Here is a 14,823-nt window from a genome sequence, read left to right as displayed (position 1 = left end):
TACAATACCCAGAAAGCTCAGCAGTCTTCCCTAGGGTTTGGACAATTCCCGGAGCAGGTGAGAGCACTAAAGTGCTCAGGGAAGCTAGCTATAACAATAAAGAACTGGAGAATGCAGAAAGCAAGACCAGGTTCAGTCCTCGCCTGTGTCCCTGGTCTCGCCACACGGTCCAGGAGCACAAACATGATCTGAGGCGTAAGTTAGGGCTTGAAGCCGTCCTGGCACAGAGTCACTGCGGAGTCCAGAGTCGTGAGATGCCTGAGGCCATACTGCCCAGTACCGGTGGTGACTACATTGAAACCTCCTTGAAGCTATGAACACATAAACACCGTAAAATCCGGAATGTACTGGGGCGCACAGGCTCCTTAATTAGAGAGAATGGGCTACATTACCCAGAATGCATGCGTGCAAAAGAGTATTCCAGCCTTGGCTGCCACCCAACCCTAACCATTCAGCATCACTGGGCGACACTTAGGTAAACAGAGTCATCTGACCCTCCCAAAAATCCTCCGGCATCAACCTCCAGATAGTTGAGATTACAGCTGTGCTCTTCATGAGTAGCTGCCCCAATTTTACATAGTAGCGGGGTCCCTGGACATAGATTTTTCCTTTGCCCCCGCACAGGTGTTAACGCTTTTCCTGTTTACTAAGAACTTGAACACAGCAGTCTGTATTCTACCTGATTAGCTATGCCCTGGAAGAGGGGTTTCTGCACTGTTCCTGTCAGTGTTCTGAGTTGTTCAGGCGATCAAAGAAAGAGGGCCACTCGAGGATGAATTAAAGCCCTGCTGACAGCAGGGAGATCAGCCTCTGTGGACTGAACCTCAAACAGCAGAGCAAAAGCGTTATTTACTGATTGTTACACTAAAGTTGTTCTTTGAGTAAAACAAGTTCCCCATACCCAAAATCCCTGCTCTAATGTTTTGTGAAGGAAACCATCGCGCCGCTACAACTTTAGTCCTTATTGGGTACTATTGGCATTACTCGATAATGCAAGAAGCTCTAGGTGTGCCAGGATTGTCCTGTGACCAAAGTCATGCAAAGGCGATAATGCTCCTTCAGAAAAACAACCCCATAAGTAATCACAGAGAACAACCACTGCTTTGCACAAAGATTTCTTCGAGGTCTAAGTACTTCTAAGAAACGACTATTGATCCTGTTTACAGTGATTCTCCTAAAATTTCACTATAGTTCCAGAGTAAACACACAGGAAATACGTTTCTGCACCTTTCCTGCTTAGTTGCATCACTAAACACAGTTTTATACACTATTCTTAAATAGACATAGCGCTGGGCAGTGTTGACTGGAGATTGTCTTTATGAGCTTCGAAACCCTAACCCTAACAACTCAAGATCCAACCTGCACAGAAACCCTAAATGCTAGCATTAACCCTCACCTAACCATCTAGTCCTAGCGCTCACGTAAATCTACCTAACCCCAGCCCTCTAATATACACCATAAGCCCAATCCTAACCTTTTAAAACCATAACCCAAACCTTACCTCAACCCTCTATCCAAAGCATAACTCTAATCCCCGACTCTGTGATTCCGCCGCTTTTTCCGAATGCTGCCACTAGGTGGAAGCCCCTGCAAGCCATTGTTCGCTGTGTTTGGTTTGTCTCTGGAGATCCTGCCAGTTTCTCCTGATTCTGCCACTAGGTGGCACTGTCTGTATGCGGTGTGGCCTTCGGGGTTTTTTTTTGTTTGTTTGTTTGTTTGTTTGTTTTAAAGTCTCTTTTCCTCTCCCGGACCAGAAATTTTCAGTCATATCAAATCCCAAATCGGCTCCTGGAGTCTGGCCATCCCCCAACCTCAAATTCTCACTCTCACCATAGGGGAGCTGTGGCGGGTCGTAGGTGTGAGTGTGTGTCGGGTAAGGGGGGTGAGGTGTTCATCTTTTCTTGGCCAATGCGGCCGAATTAGTCATATTCATCTACTTGAAGTCACTTAAATTTTCTAACAAACTCTCACCCCTTCAATGTCTATTTAAAAAGAAAATTATCCCAAGGCTGGAGAGAAATACAGGAATGTGTTCTCAAAGAGAAGGCTGCAGAAGCTGCCTCTAAGGCAACTTTTTAGAGGAACAGCATTCCCCCTTCCCGATCTGTATTCCTTTCTCCAGTTCTTCAGATAAGCCCCTAACTGCCTTCCTGAAGTCTACTCTCTGCTCCCACTCACCTGGGATATTTGCCAGCAACTCCTGCTGGTTCTGTTTACCTCAGAAGAAAGGGGCTATATCAGGGCAGAGCCAAAAGGCTTTTTTTGGTCTCCATCACTGGTATCAGGGCTGAAAAGCTACTCTCTTTTGAGGTGGACTTCCCATCCAAGCATCCTGATTAGAACCCCAATTGTACACAGGTCCCCCAGCCCTGGACACTTTCACCAGTACCTTATGACAGAAATTTGGGGTGCAGCTGAAACCCCATTAATTTTCTAAGACTATTTAGGTTCTTTGAGGCCCAGAAGAGTCTCCCAGTCATCTCTGGAGTGATTGCATGAATTTCAGAATTTACAACGTTTTGATCCAGCAGCTTCAGAAAATGCTAGAGCATTCAAATTTGGCTTGTGTCACTCAGTCAGCTCCAGATACCCAGAATTCCAAACACTTTGCAGGGATGAGTGCCTCCCAGCTCATCAGAGTGGCACAAAAGGTTTACAGTAACTGAGACACTAAGGGGCAAACACAAGTGGCCTTGGCTGCTGATTAAGGCACACGCGGCCAAACGAAAGACTATACTGAATGGTTTCCAGTCCACTCTCTCCATTCGGTGAAGAATCTGTGACGTCCAGTCAGCTGGAACTGAAGAATTGGCTAGTGATTAAGAAGAGACCAGCATCATTAAGGTGAAATTTTCTGGAAATATTTCCTGAGAGCACACAGAACTTTGTTCCAGAGGAGGCCAAAGTTGTGCTGACACCTGAACTTGAGAGGATATGAGTTACTTAGATGGTGCTGGTTTTGAAGGTGTGGGGCGGTTGTGGACACCAGCTAAGGCTTGGCACAGTGTGGTAGGGCTGGAGTCCCTGAGGAGAGCCTATAAAGATGCTATCAGTGAAAGTGCAGCCTAGTTGCAGCAGAAGACACCAGCATTTTAGAAATGCCAGTGCCGCGCGATGACCACTGTGAACGGCAGCAGCCTTTAATGGAGACAGTTAGAACCTAGAAGACGAGATGTGTGTGCTGCAGAGGGGTGGACTAGAGAAGCAACCCACACTCTTTGGAGTCAATCCTTGAAGGAAGTCAGGGCAAAAACTAAAGCAGGGCTGGGACCTGGAGACAGGAAGCTGTAGAGGCCATGGAGGGGTGTTGCTTGGTGGATTGCTCTTCATGCCTTGTTCAGACTGCTTTCTCTCTTTCTTTCTTTTTTTTTATATAGTTCTTTACTTACATTTCAAATGTTATTCCCTTTCCTGGTTTCCTGTCCATAAGCCCCCATCCCTCTCCTTCTTTCCCTCCCCCAAATGGGTATTCTCCCCATACATGCCCCTTACTGCCCCCCATATTCCCTGCACTGGAGGTCCAACCTTGGCAGGACCAAGGCTTCCCCTTCCCCTGGTGCCCCAACAAGTCTATTCTCTGCTACATATGCAGTTGGAGCCCTGGGTCAGTCCATGCATAGTCTTTCAGACTGCTTTCTTATAGAACCCATCAGCCCAGAGATGGCACCACCCAGAGTGGGCACACACACACGCACACACACACACACACACACACACACACACACACACACACACACACACACACACACCTACCTCCACCAATCAATAATTAAGAAAATGCCGTACAGGCTTGCCTACAGCCTGGGCTTCTGGAGTCATTTTCTTTTTTTTTTTTTTTTTTTTTTTTTTTTTTTTTTTTTTTCTTTTTTCGGAGCTGGGGACCGAACCCAGGGCCTTGCGCTTCCTAGGTAAGCGCTCTACCACTGAGCTAAATCGCCAGCCCCTGGAGTCATTTTCTCAATTGAGGTTCTATCAATTAGACATCCTTACTGGTCAGGTTAGGAGTAAAATTCCAGTAACTGCCTTCTAACCTATCTGCCCATTCCCAGAAAATGCAGTTATGTTGGGAGTTTGAAAACACCTCATATCTTGTCATTGCAGATTGCCCCCTTGCTAGCTCCCCTCTTTCTGCCTCTCGTAGTACCAGTGTCATGGCTACTCTTATTTCAGAAGCTTATTTCACTGTCACAGAAACTTGGTTTGCCTGTACCACCATCTCCCCCACTGTATGACCTGAGAACATTGTACAGTTATCCGGTTTTATGTACAATCGTACATGTACTTCCCCATGTAAACACTTATTCAGGACCAGAGGGGATCCACCTCTTATTCTCCTTCGGGCTGCTCCTCTCCTCATTGCAATGACAGTAACTGAAGTGGAAGCTTACGGGTTCTTTGGAAAGGTGGTTGGATGGTGTTTTGCTGGGGCAAACACTCGAAGGAACATTTCATTAAAGTGGACACAGGTAAAAGTCTAAGGCAGACTAATGAAGGAACGTTTAGCTGAAGCAGACCCAGGAGAGAGGATGTTCTGCTAAAGCAAGCACGTGAAAGAACTTATGATGAAGGATTCTTTGCTAACGGCATGTATGTATTGATCTGCTTTACATTGAGTAGCTGAGATGTATTTGTTGGACTCCATAGGGAGAAACGCACCAAATTTCTGGCGATGTGCTGCAGTTTCTTGCTGCTTTCTCAGACTCAGGCTGATTGGCAGTGATGTCAGCTGAGACAGATGCACATGCTGAGGCTAGACCCATGGAGGACACGTGATATTTGCAGGGTATAAATAGGACTTGACTGACAGTGATGGAGGCTGAGCTTGGCTTGCTCACAGAGCTTGCTGTGCAACAGCTATTGTGTGCCTCATGTCTCCGCTGATCTTTGCTTCCCTTAGAGAGGCACAGCAAGAACTTCTCCTGCTGACTCAAGCCAAGGCTGAGGTCTGGCTGTCTCTGCTAGGTCGTGCCACCAGTGCTGATTCCTGTTTGCTCTCCCGACTCTACCAAACTGGACTGCTGGTGTATCTGTGAAGTGTTTGCGAGTGGATCAAGCTGCCGCTGCTGACCTGTGAACTGAATTGCCGATTTCCAGACAGCACAGACAGGATTTGCTCCAAAGAACCTTTCTAAACAGGTCTACTTCCCCCATATCCTTTCTTTTCCACTACTTCTGGTGGGTGGTGGGTTAAAAGGGGGGGCTAAAGCATTTAAGAACCACCATTAAAAATAGGACTTGAAAAAAATTAAAGGTACAAGTAATGGTGGTGCCAGGGGCCGCTGCCTTGATCATTGTGGCCCTGATGAGAGAAGATATGGCCTACAACAGACGTGTCATCAGACAGATGCAAACAGTAGGCACCTTCAGTTCTCTGTCAGTACACTCCAGGCCAGGCGCAGTCTTGGGTAGAAATGCTCCTCCAAACTCATGGAGGCTTCAACTTAGTTTTCATGTCCAGGGAGGACTTTGTGTGACACTGGGAGAGAGGCTGTTGCTTCTGTGCAAACAAATAAGGAGTTTCACACATACACACACTTTACAAAGGGTTAGAGAGAATTCAGATTGAGAGAGACAAGGGAAGTGAGAGTCAAGTAATTCCTGCTACCATAAAATGTTTGGTTGAAATGGTTCTCAGCTCCCTTCACTCACCTGGCTGCCCCTTCTCCCCTTCTTTATGTGACTTGCTGTGGGGCCTTGCATAGTAAACCTGCCTTTTAAAGGTCATCAAAGAATTGCCTCGGTCAGGTTAATGATCCCCCAAGAACCAGTATTTACTCCATAACCAAGATGAAAAGACTTGGAAGTCACTAAGGCAATGGGGAAGTGAAGAGACTAGGATCATACTTTATTTTATAAATGTCTGGTCTCTCTCTAGCCCCCCAGACCCCGACAGCCACCTCCACCTTGACCATGCTTCAGGGACAGTTCATGGTCCACGGTCCAAACATGTAATATAGTGTCTAGGAGACATCACTGAGCCTTACAAAAAAAAAAGCAGACATTACTAGACAATTCTAAATCCCTCACTGATGTAACCCTCCCATCCCCATGCATTGATGTTTTCGTCTTTAAAACTCTGTATCCCTGAGCTTGGGCACCAAGAGATTTTTTCGGAGGCATGAGTCCATTCTTTCCTGGTTTGGCCATCAGGAAAAAAAAAAACTAAAATTTTTTAATTGTCATAATTGACGTGGTTGTCGATAACTGGCTCACATGAGCTACTTTACTACCATGTTCACCCTAGGAACTCCTGAGAGACCAGATCTTCTAGGTTCAGGCTCCACCTTAGAGAGCCTGACCGAAGGTTGAACCTGAGTTAACTAACAAGCTGGGCACCTAACACCAGTTTCCAGGTTACTCCCCAACAAATCTATACCTCCAGGGAACAAGCGTGCCCTTGACACTTCATTTCCTAACAACCAGCAATCATGAGAAAAACAGAAGTTAAGTTTATGGTTTGGCTCCCAGCAGTAGCCAGTTATGTTAAAGGCCATAGTGGCCCCCCAGGCAAATGTGTCCCAGGCTAGGTATTCTTGCTTGTTTGCTTGCCTTTATAAATGCTTGCCCAAAACTAGGCTCCGGGCTCCACCTTCCAGTCCTACAGTGTCAGGGTTGGCAGGGAGCCCAAGCTTGAGTTTGAATAAAAAACCCTAGTGCCATTGCATCCAGAATTGGCTCCTTGGTGGTCTTCTGGGGTTCGAGAACAGGCACAGGACTCTACCTCAACACAAATCTAGTCACGTTTGCTTTCAGGTGACCCGGATAGGACTCCACTGTCCCTTTACTCTTCCACCTTCTTTCACGTGCTTTAGCGCTGTGCAAATCCAATTCCCAGGACAGTCTAGATCACTACAGTCTGCCAAATCCTCTCTCTGTAAAGATCCCATCCCTCCTGGAGCTCAGGAAGCACTAAGCCCCATCGTCATCCGGAGGCCCCATTAGATCAGCTTTCTTCTTCATTCTCCTGTGAGCATAGTTCTGTCTGGCCCAGAGAACCTCCGTCCATGGGTAGCTTCTCCTGCTCCTGGTTCCCTCAGTAGCACCTGTCTCATAGCGTTTTCAGTTCCCAGACATCTATGGAGACTTCAGGCCGAGATAACCATGTGTTCCTAACAGCTCTGAGAAGTGAGTCTGTCAGGACCGGACCTCTCACTCAGTCTTTTGTGTTTTGCAGCCTTAGCCATAAGAAGAGATGGGAAATTACACTGCTATTTCCCTGTCTTCATAGCAGTGAGACTGATCCCATCCGCTCCCATCCCCACCCCCTCACAAGGCAGGCTGCAGCAGGCTCTTCCGTTGCTTGTTTAAAAGCCTTTCCCAATACCAGAAGTTGAGGCACTGAACATACCCTGATCACCCTCATGTTCTGTATGGCACCATTGTTAACACCTACATCTGCACACTGGATTATAGATTTTCCCAGTCTCTCTATTTAATGTCAGACCCTGAGGGTACCTTCTCACTCTCTGAATGTTCCCATGACTTCCATGTTCTTGGTTCCCAGGAAGGGCTTTTGAGCATAGATCTAACGTATGCTCTCTTTTCCCTCAGGCGCCCAAGCCTTAAGAAGCAGCAAGCCAATATCTCCATCTCATCCTCTCTTTTATCTAACCTACTTGCCAGGTCAGAGGCTAGCACAGAGGATGAGCCACGTCTCCCTTTCTATGGCAATCGCTCATTTATGCAAACAAGCTCCTACTTGGTGGCCATCTCTGCCTCAGATACAATTCTAACCACACACAAGAGAGGCCAGGAGACACTGTTGACGATCATCTCGACCCTTGCACACTAATCTCTTTAGTTTCCCTTAACTGCCTTCATGGTATCTCCATATTCGTGTGGTGGACCCCATTCATCAAATAGACATGCCACACCTTACCACACAGACAAGACTGCTCTCCTGGGATTCCTCTCACAGATACTCCTGATGCTGATGGCTCAGTCTTAGTTGCATTTCTCACTGCCCACAGCAAGAACCATGCAACTGCTCTCATAGCCCAAAGATATATTAGATACCACCTAGGGAAGAGCAACCATATAGGAATATAGGAATTCTCTCCATTGCACGCCTTGCTATAGTCAGGACCATGTGCTCACTACTCCAAACCCATCTTTGGTTCTTTTATATCCCTGTTCAGGTGCCAATTATGCTCTGACAAACCTTTCCTGGAGAGATGCTACACACACATGGTGGCTCGTCTCTGTTGTCAACTTGACTATATTTGGAATGAACTACAATTCAGAAACAGAGGGCACGCCTGTGATCTGGATGTTGAAGCAGGAAGACGACAGCCTTTGATCCTGATCTTGATGATGGAAGACAATTCTCTTGGTCCAGATCGACACACACCTTTAATACAGATCTTGAGGCAATCTTTAATCTGGGCCGTACCTTCTACTGGAGGCCTACATAAGGACAATGGAAGAAGGAAGGGTTTGTTCCTTCTTCGAGTGCTTACACTTACTTTGCTATCACGTCCACTGCAGCCTACTTCTTCAGGATTCCAGCTTATACAAAAGACCAGCTGAACCACCCAGCCTATGGGACTGAGCAGCACAAACACACACACACACACACACACATACACACACATGTATGCATGTATGTACATATACAAACACACATACATGTATATATACATATGTGTGTTTATACATATATATGCATATATATGCTTACATACACACATGTATGTATGTATATATACAAGCACACATATGTATATAACATATGTATATATACATATATATGCATATATACATGAATATATATGCATATATATGCTTAAATACAGACACATACACACACACACACATATATATATACATATATATATACACATATATATATATATATATATATATAGAGAGAGAGAGAGAGAGAGAGAGATTCACTCTGTAAGTTCTGTGACTCTAGAGAACTCTAATATACGTGTCTACTCACCCAGATAGGGAGCCCACAACAGACCAAAATACAGATACCACCATAGTCCAATCTGGAGAGCTAATGAGTTTTATTGGAATTGCTTTCAGGAATATGGGTAAGAGGTTACTTACAGGAGCAGAAATAACTCAAAGACTACCGCATCACCGAAGTCCGCCCCTGAAGAGGTGACAGCTCACAAAAGCTGGAGCAAACCGCACATCTTGCAGGGAGCTCAATAGATTGAAGAATGTCCTTTCTAAGTGACTCATTTGTTGGTCTAAACCTCTTCCAGGCAGTTGATTTGAGTCTCAGAATCTTCTTTGCAACTTGGCTTGTTTATTCTGTCAGGGAGGATCTTAGTGAATCTGTCTCAGGGAATTCCTGAAGCTATTCTGAGCTATTAACTTCCTGGTGAAGAAGCATCCCTGAAGGACGGAATGTTTGAAGAAAAATTTTATACAAGAAACCCTAACCCTCTGACTCTCATCCTGACCCTGACTGTAACCCTGATCCAAGCCATAACCTTAACTCCTAACCCTGTTCCTATCCCTAAACCAAACTCTGTTCCTAAACTTAACTCCTAACCCTGGCAGAAATTAGCTGGGACCTTATTCTGCAGTTGGCAAATTTTCATGGCTCATTTCTCCAGGCTTGGTAAGCCTCCTAGGAGAAGGGGGACAAGACTATATTAAGATCAGGCTCTTGAGCAGGGAGGTGGTAGTACATACCTTTAATCCTAGCACTCAGGAGGCAGAGGCAGGTGGGTCTCTGTGAGTTTGAAGCAAGTTTGGTCTACAGATTGGGTTTCAGGACAGCCAGGACTACATACAGAGAAACCTTGACTCAAAAAAAAAAAAAAAAAAAAAAAAAAAAAAAAAAAAAGGCAGGCTCTTGGCCAGGTGGTGAGCAGGAACTGATTGAACTGATTGGCAGGAATAAGAAGAATTGAGAAGGGGGGAGGGGTTATATGAGGGGAGGGACCTTGAGCAATTCTCCAAAGAATTATCTAAATCAATTTAGATATTAATACCTGAAGTTTCAAATTTGAGTCAGTAGTAGCCATTGTCCAATGAGTTAGAAACAGTCCAAAATATATTGGAGCCAGATTTGGACCTAAGTTAAATAAGTGTGGTCAATCTGAGGTCTCCCAAATAGAACTCTTTAAGAATAGCCCCAGACAGAATGCTTCACTCCTTCTTTAAAAGGGGAACAAGAATACCCTTGGCAGGGAATAGAGAGGCAAAGATTAAAACAGAGACTGAAGGAACACCCATTCAGAGCCTGCCCCACAGGTGGCCCATACATATACAGCCACCCAATTAGACAAGATGGATGAAGCAAAGAAGTGCAGACCGACAGGAGCCGGATGTAGATCGCTCCTGAGAGACACAGCCAGAATACAGCAAATACAGAGGCGAATGCCAGCAGCAAACCACTGAACTGAGAATAGGTCCCCCGTTGAAGGAATCAGAGAAAGAACTGGAAGAGCTTGAAGGGGCTCGAGACCCCATATGTACAACAATGCCAAGCAACCAGAGTTTCCAGGGACTAAGCCCCTACCTAAAGACTATACATGGACTGACCCTGGACTCTGACCCCATAGGTAGCAATGAATATCCTAGTAAGAAAAAAAAAAGAATACCCCAGACAGGCTAAGGATGTGTCCTTCCATACTGAGAATTGGAACCTACAGCAGATGGAACCAAGTTAAAATTGGGGTCAGATCCAGCTGCCCATGGCAGCCCCTAACTTTCAGATTGACCAAATGTGCCTGAAAAGTTAGAGGGACATTCTCGGACTCTTACTTTCCAGCCATCAAGACATCATGAGGCCTGTGGAGAGTTCTTGGAACTCTCAACTGAAGGAATCTCAAGACTAGACTAAGAAGGGCTCCCGTAAACCCCCTAAAACCTGATCAGGATGCCTCTGAGTTAAATCCTATGAGTTACCATACCTTGACACTTGTCTTCTGTTGGATGTGTAGTCTGGTCAAATGGAGAGAGCAGCCTCTTATCTGGATGTCAGACCCAACAGAACAAAACTGTTGGGGTCCAAGGAGTCCCCATTCAAACCGAACTAAGATGGATCTCAGTTATTGAACGCACACCATAATACTGGGCATCTAGGACCACAGAAGGGACTGTGGGAGCCTAATTGCAGTACTAGTCTGATCTTAGTTTAGGTTTTTTATATGAGAAAGGTTCAAAAGTTTAAAGGGTACAGAGGAGAGAAGTTGGCTCACTAGACAACGTATCATCAGCTAACCTTTAAGATGATTGGTCCTGAGTAAGGTAAGGGGTGGAGGTGTTAGATGGGTGTTGAACAGGAGAATTTCAGAACATTAAGATGACAGGACATGAGTATTATAATCGTTACTTTCTGGCTTATTAGTAGCATTCTTCAGTGTCAGCCACAAAAACCACAGTGAGCTCATACATAGGTACAGGAAAGGCTGCCCGGTGGTCAGCTCTGACTCAAGATAGTTTAGGCATAACACTTCATATTGACCTTTGACTTGGTGGGTCCTATGTAAAGCTTTGTAGAATTTCTTAAGATTAGCAAACCTCATACAGGATATTCACAACATACAGAACAAAACAGGATATGTGGTCAGCTGTCCTTGAGTCAAGTTATTGCTTGGTGTCAATGACTGGCAGGTATGTTACAGCAACGATATGAAATAGCTGGTAGGCATGAACAAAACGGCCACAGCTATTAGGGTGTGGTTGTCAGACCGTAACAAAAACAAAAGTGAGAGGAGAAAAGGCAGAGACAAAGGGTGAAAAAATAGTGGCCTTTTCAGGCCTACTCAGCCCTACTCAGAGAGTAGATGAGAACAAGGGAGATCCAACAGAAGCTCAAAGCCACCTGTGGACTCTAGATGTCCTTCTGGGTTTTGGCACCAGATATTAGCTTTCTGAGCAACATAAAGAGACAGAAGACAGAAGGAGATCTGAATCTGACCTGAACAGATGAGGCTGTTTATTAGCACACACAGTGAGGGGCAGCCTGTGAGGCTGAATCACCTAGGCTACGTGTCTTCTTTGGTGTCTGGTCCTTTCACTCTGCAAATATACAAACTTTTAAAGGTAATATGCATTTCTGCATCCGCACACGTATGAAATGTGAGGTGTGCACAATTCAGCTAACAATGATTCTCGGCTCAATGTTTGAGCAAAAGAAAGGCATCAAAGTGTATAAGTGTCCATGTGGACAGTATATCCAAACTGAAATATAAATTTCCATCCATACCATTTGAATGGATGGCATGATAAGTCCTGAGGACTCTGTACCAATAAAATCTATTGTCTGTGCATAGCTGAACTCTTGGCTGGAGAAATTAAATTCTTAGCCAATTTCAGAGCTGTTTTCATGTAGAGGAATCAGCTATATTTTACCTCTTTTGTTGTTCTTCTTTGTTTCTCCCTTCGTGTCTGCTGCCAAGATTCTAAAGAGGTCCCCCCAAGTCCAATCTAGTCTTTATCAATTTTGATGGACTCCATAGCTTTTCTTCTCAAGTTGAAACAAAGACAAAACCTCTCCCCCACATTTCCTGCCTCCATTCTGAAGTTAAGACATTCTTATAATATATAGGCTGATTTATTTCAGCAGTTTTCCCCATAATTCATTGTCTCTGGGTAGCTGTTAGTTTTTGCTCATTAGCATTTAAAAACCCCGAAGTTACTAAAACGCTATATAATCTATCTCTGGGGGGTCTTTGTTACCCCCTTTCTGTTTATTAAGCATCTCTTTTAAAATATGATTATATCTTTCTACAACTGCTTGTCCTATACGATTGTACACTATACTTACAATATGCTTTAAATTATAATATGCAAAACAGTTTCATTTTATTAGTGACATATTCTGGAACATTGTCAGTCTTCATTTGTACAGGCATGCCCATAACAGCAGTAACTACTAATAAATGTGATTATAAAATCAGCCTCTTCAGAACTTAAAGCAGTTGCCCATTGAAATCCTGAATATGTATCTATGGTATGATGCACATACTTTAATTTTCCAAACAATGTAACTTGCCAGATTTTATTTCTTTGGGTGCCTTTCTGGTTACTCCCTGCAGGTAATGGAGTTTGGCTATACAGAGAACAGGTAGGATATTTATCATTTCCTTGCATTGTTGCCAAGTAATAGAAAAATCTTTCTTCAAACCTTTGCTCTTAGATTTTTTTATGAAATTCTGAAGCTTATAGCACATGTCCTATTAGTAGCTGATCAATTTTGTCATTACCTTGTGCCAGAGACCCGTATGGAATTTGATGTGTTATGTACAACGGATGATTCCAATTTCTGATTACTTTTGTAGTTGAATAGTGAGGTTAATTCTGAATTATCCTGAGTAAGTTCAGCAGTTTCTATATGCAAAACAACTCTTTCTGCATATTGAGAGTCAGTAACTACAGTAAGAGATTCTGGAAAAATCTACCATAAGAAAGGCATCGAGCTCTGATATTTAAACTGAATCATAAGAGCTCTGAGCCGCCTTACTTATCTTTCTGACTTATAGCCTGTCTTTCCTGATTTATCTGCATCAGTACAGAATGTAGGGGCTCCCAAATTGGTGTCACTTTTACTCTATGAGGGAGAGTTATTATTATTATTATTATTATTATTATTATTATTATTATTATAAGGCAGAGTCACTTGCTTAATAGGTATTTGTTGTTAATTTCTCTCAAAAGAGTACTTTAAGCTCTTTGCCAATGTTTATTTTCTGTCCCTAATGAGGCAATTTCGGCATTAGTAAAAGGTACTATAATATCTGCTGGGTCTAATCCTACTAATTGATGAAGTCTCATTTTTCCTTTCAGAATTGATTCAGAAAACTTTTCTATATGGTTCTTTATGTTTTTTACTCTGTTTGTGTGCTAAAAATATCCATTCTGTGATATTATCTTCTCTCTGCATAAGAATTCCTATAGGAGAATGAGTAAACAGCAAAACAACTAAAATACAAGTCATCTTTAGATCCAAACAATACACCTGTGCATCTCATAATTTCTACAAGATCCAATTCTTTTTTGGCTTAGCTGACAATTGTCTTTTACGATTTAAGTCCTTATCACCTTGTATGATTTGAAATAAATACCTAATCTCTTGAGTAGTTAATCCAATTATGGGCCTTAACCAATTAATATCTCCCAATACTTTTTGAAAATCATTAAAAGATCTTAATTGGTCTCTCTTGATTTGTACTTTCTGTGGTCTAATCTTTTGTAGACCTATCTTATATTCTAGATAATTAATAGAATCTTCTCTTTGTATTATAACAGGAACAATTTGTAATCCCCAACAAGGCAATTTATCAAACATTTTTCCTAAGGTGTTTGCTTCTGAATCAGCCAGCAAAATATAATCCATATAATGGTAAATTATGAGTTGAGGAAACTTCTTATAAATTATTTCTAATGTTTGTTGTACAAAATATTGACATAAGGTGGGGCTATCCAGCATTCCTATGGATACCTTTCCCAAAGACACATTTTTATTGGACAACTATTATTATAAGTAGGTACTGAAAAAGCAAATCTTTCCCTATCATGTTCATGCAAAAGAATTTCAAAAAAGCAATCTCTTAAATCAATCATTATAATAGGTCATGCCTTTGGTAACAGGAAAAGCAATGGAATTCCAGGCTGTAACGAGTTCCTTGGCTGAAGGATTTTATTGATTGCTCTCAAATCTGTTAACATCCTCCATTTTCCAGATTCCTTTTTTATGACAAATATAGGAGAATTCCAAGAGCTGGTGGACTCCTCTATATGTTGAATCTCCAGCAACTCTTGGAAAAGCTGTTTTAGTCCCTGTAACTTTTCTTTTGTCACAGGCCATTGTTCTACCACACAGGTTTGTCAGTTTGCCATTTTAGTGTTAGA

The 14,823-nt window shown here is 43.3% G+C and overlaps 1 long non-coding RNA gene across 1 annotated transcript in view; it reads right to left on the bottom strand.

Annotated features, from left to right (window-relative positions):
• LOC148003858 (uncharacterized) overlaps window positions 1-11,147 on the bottom strand; it is a 167,546-nt gene extending 156,399 nt beyond the window's left edge. Inside the window, exon 1 of the long non-coding RNA XR_015629761.1 lies at window positions 10,881-11,147. This is a non-coding gene — a long non-coding RNA (uncharacterized LOC148003858). The remainder of the gene's footprint in view (window positions 1-10,880) is intronic.
• Window positions 11,148-14,823: the final 3,676 nt, after the last annotated feature.

Source organism: Rattus norvegicus, chromosome 9 (genome assembly GCF_021556685.1).
Source record: "Rattus norvegicus strain SHRSP/BbbUtx chromosome 9, alternate assembly SHRSP_T2T, whole genome shotgun sequence".
Lineage (NCBI taxonomy): Eukaryota > Metazoa > Chordata > Mammalia > Rodentia > Muridae > Rattus > Rattus norvegicus.
This window is presented reverse-complemented; position numbering and strand designations above follow the sequence as displayed.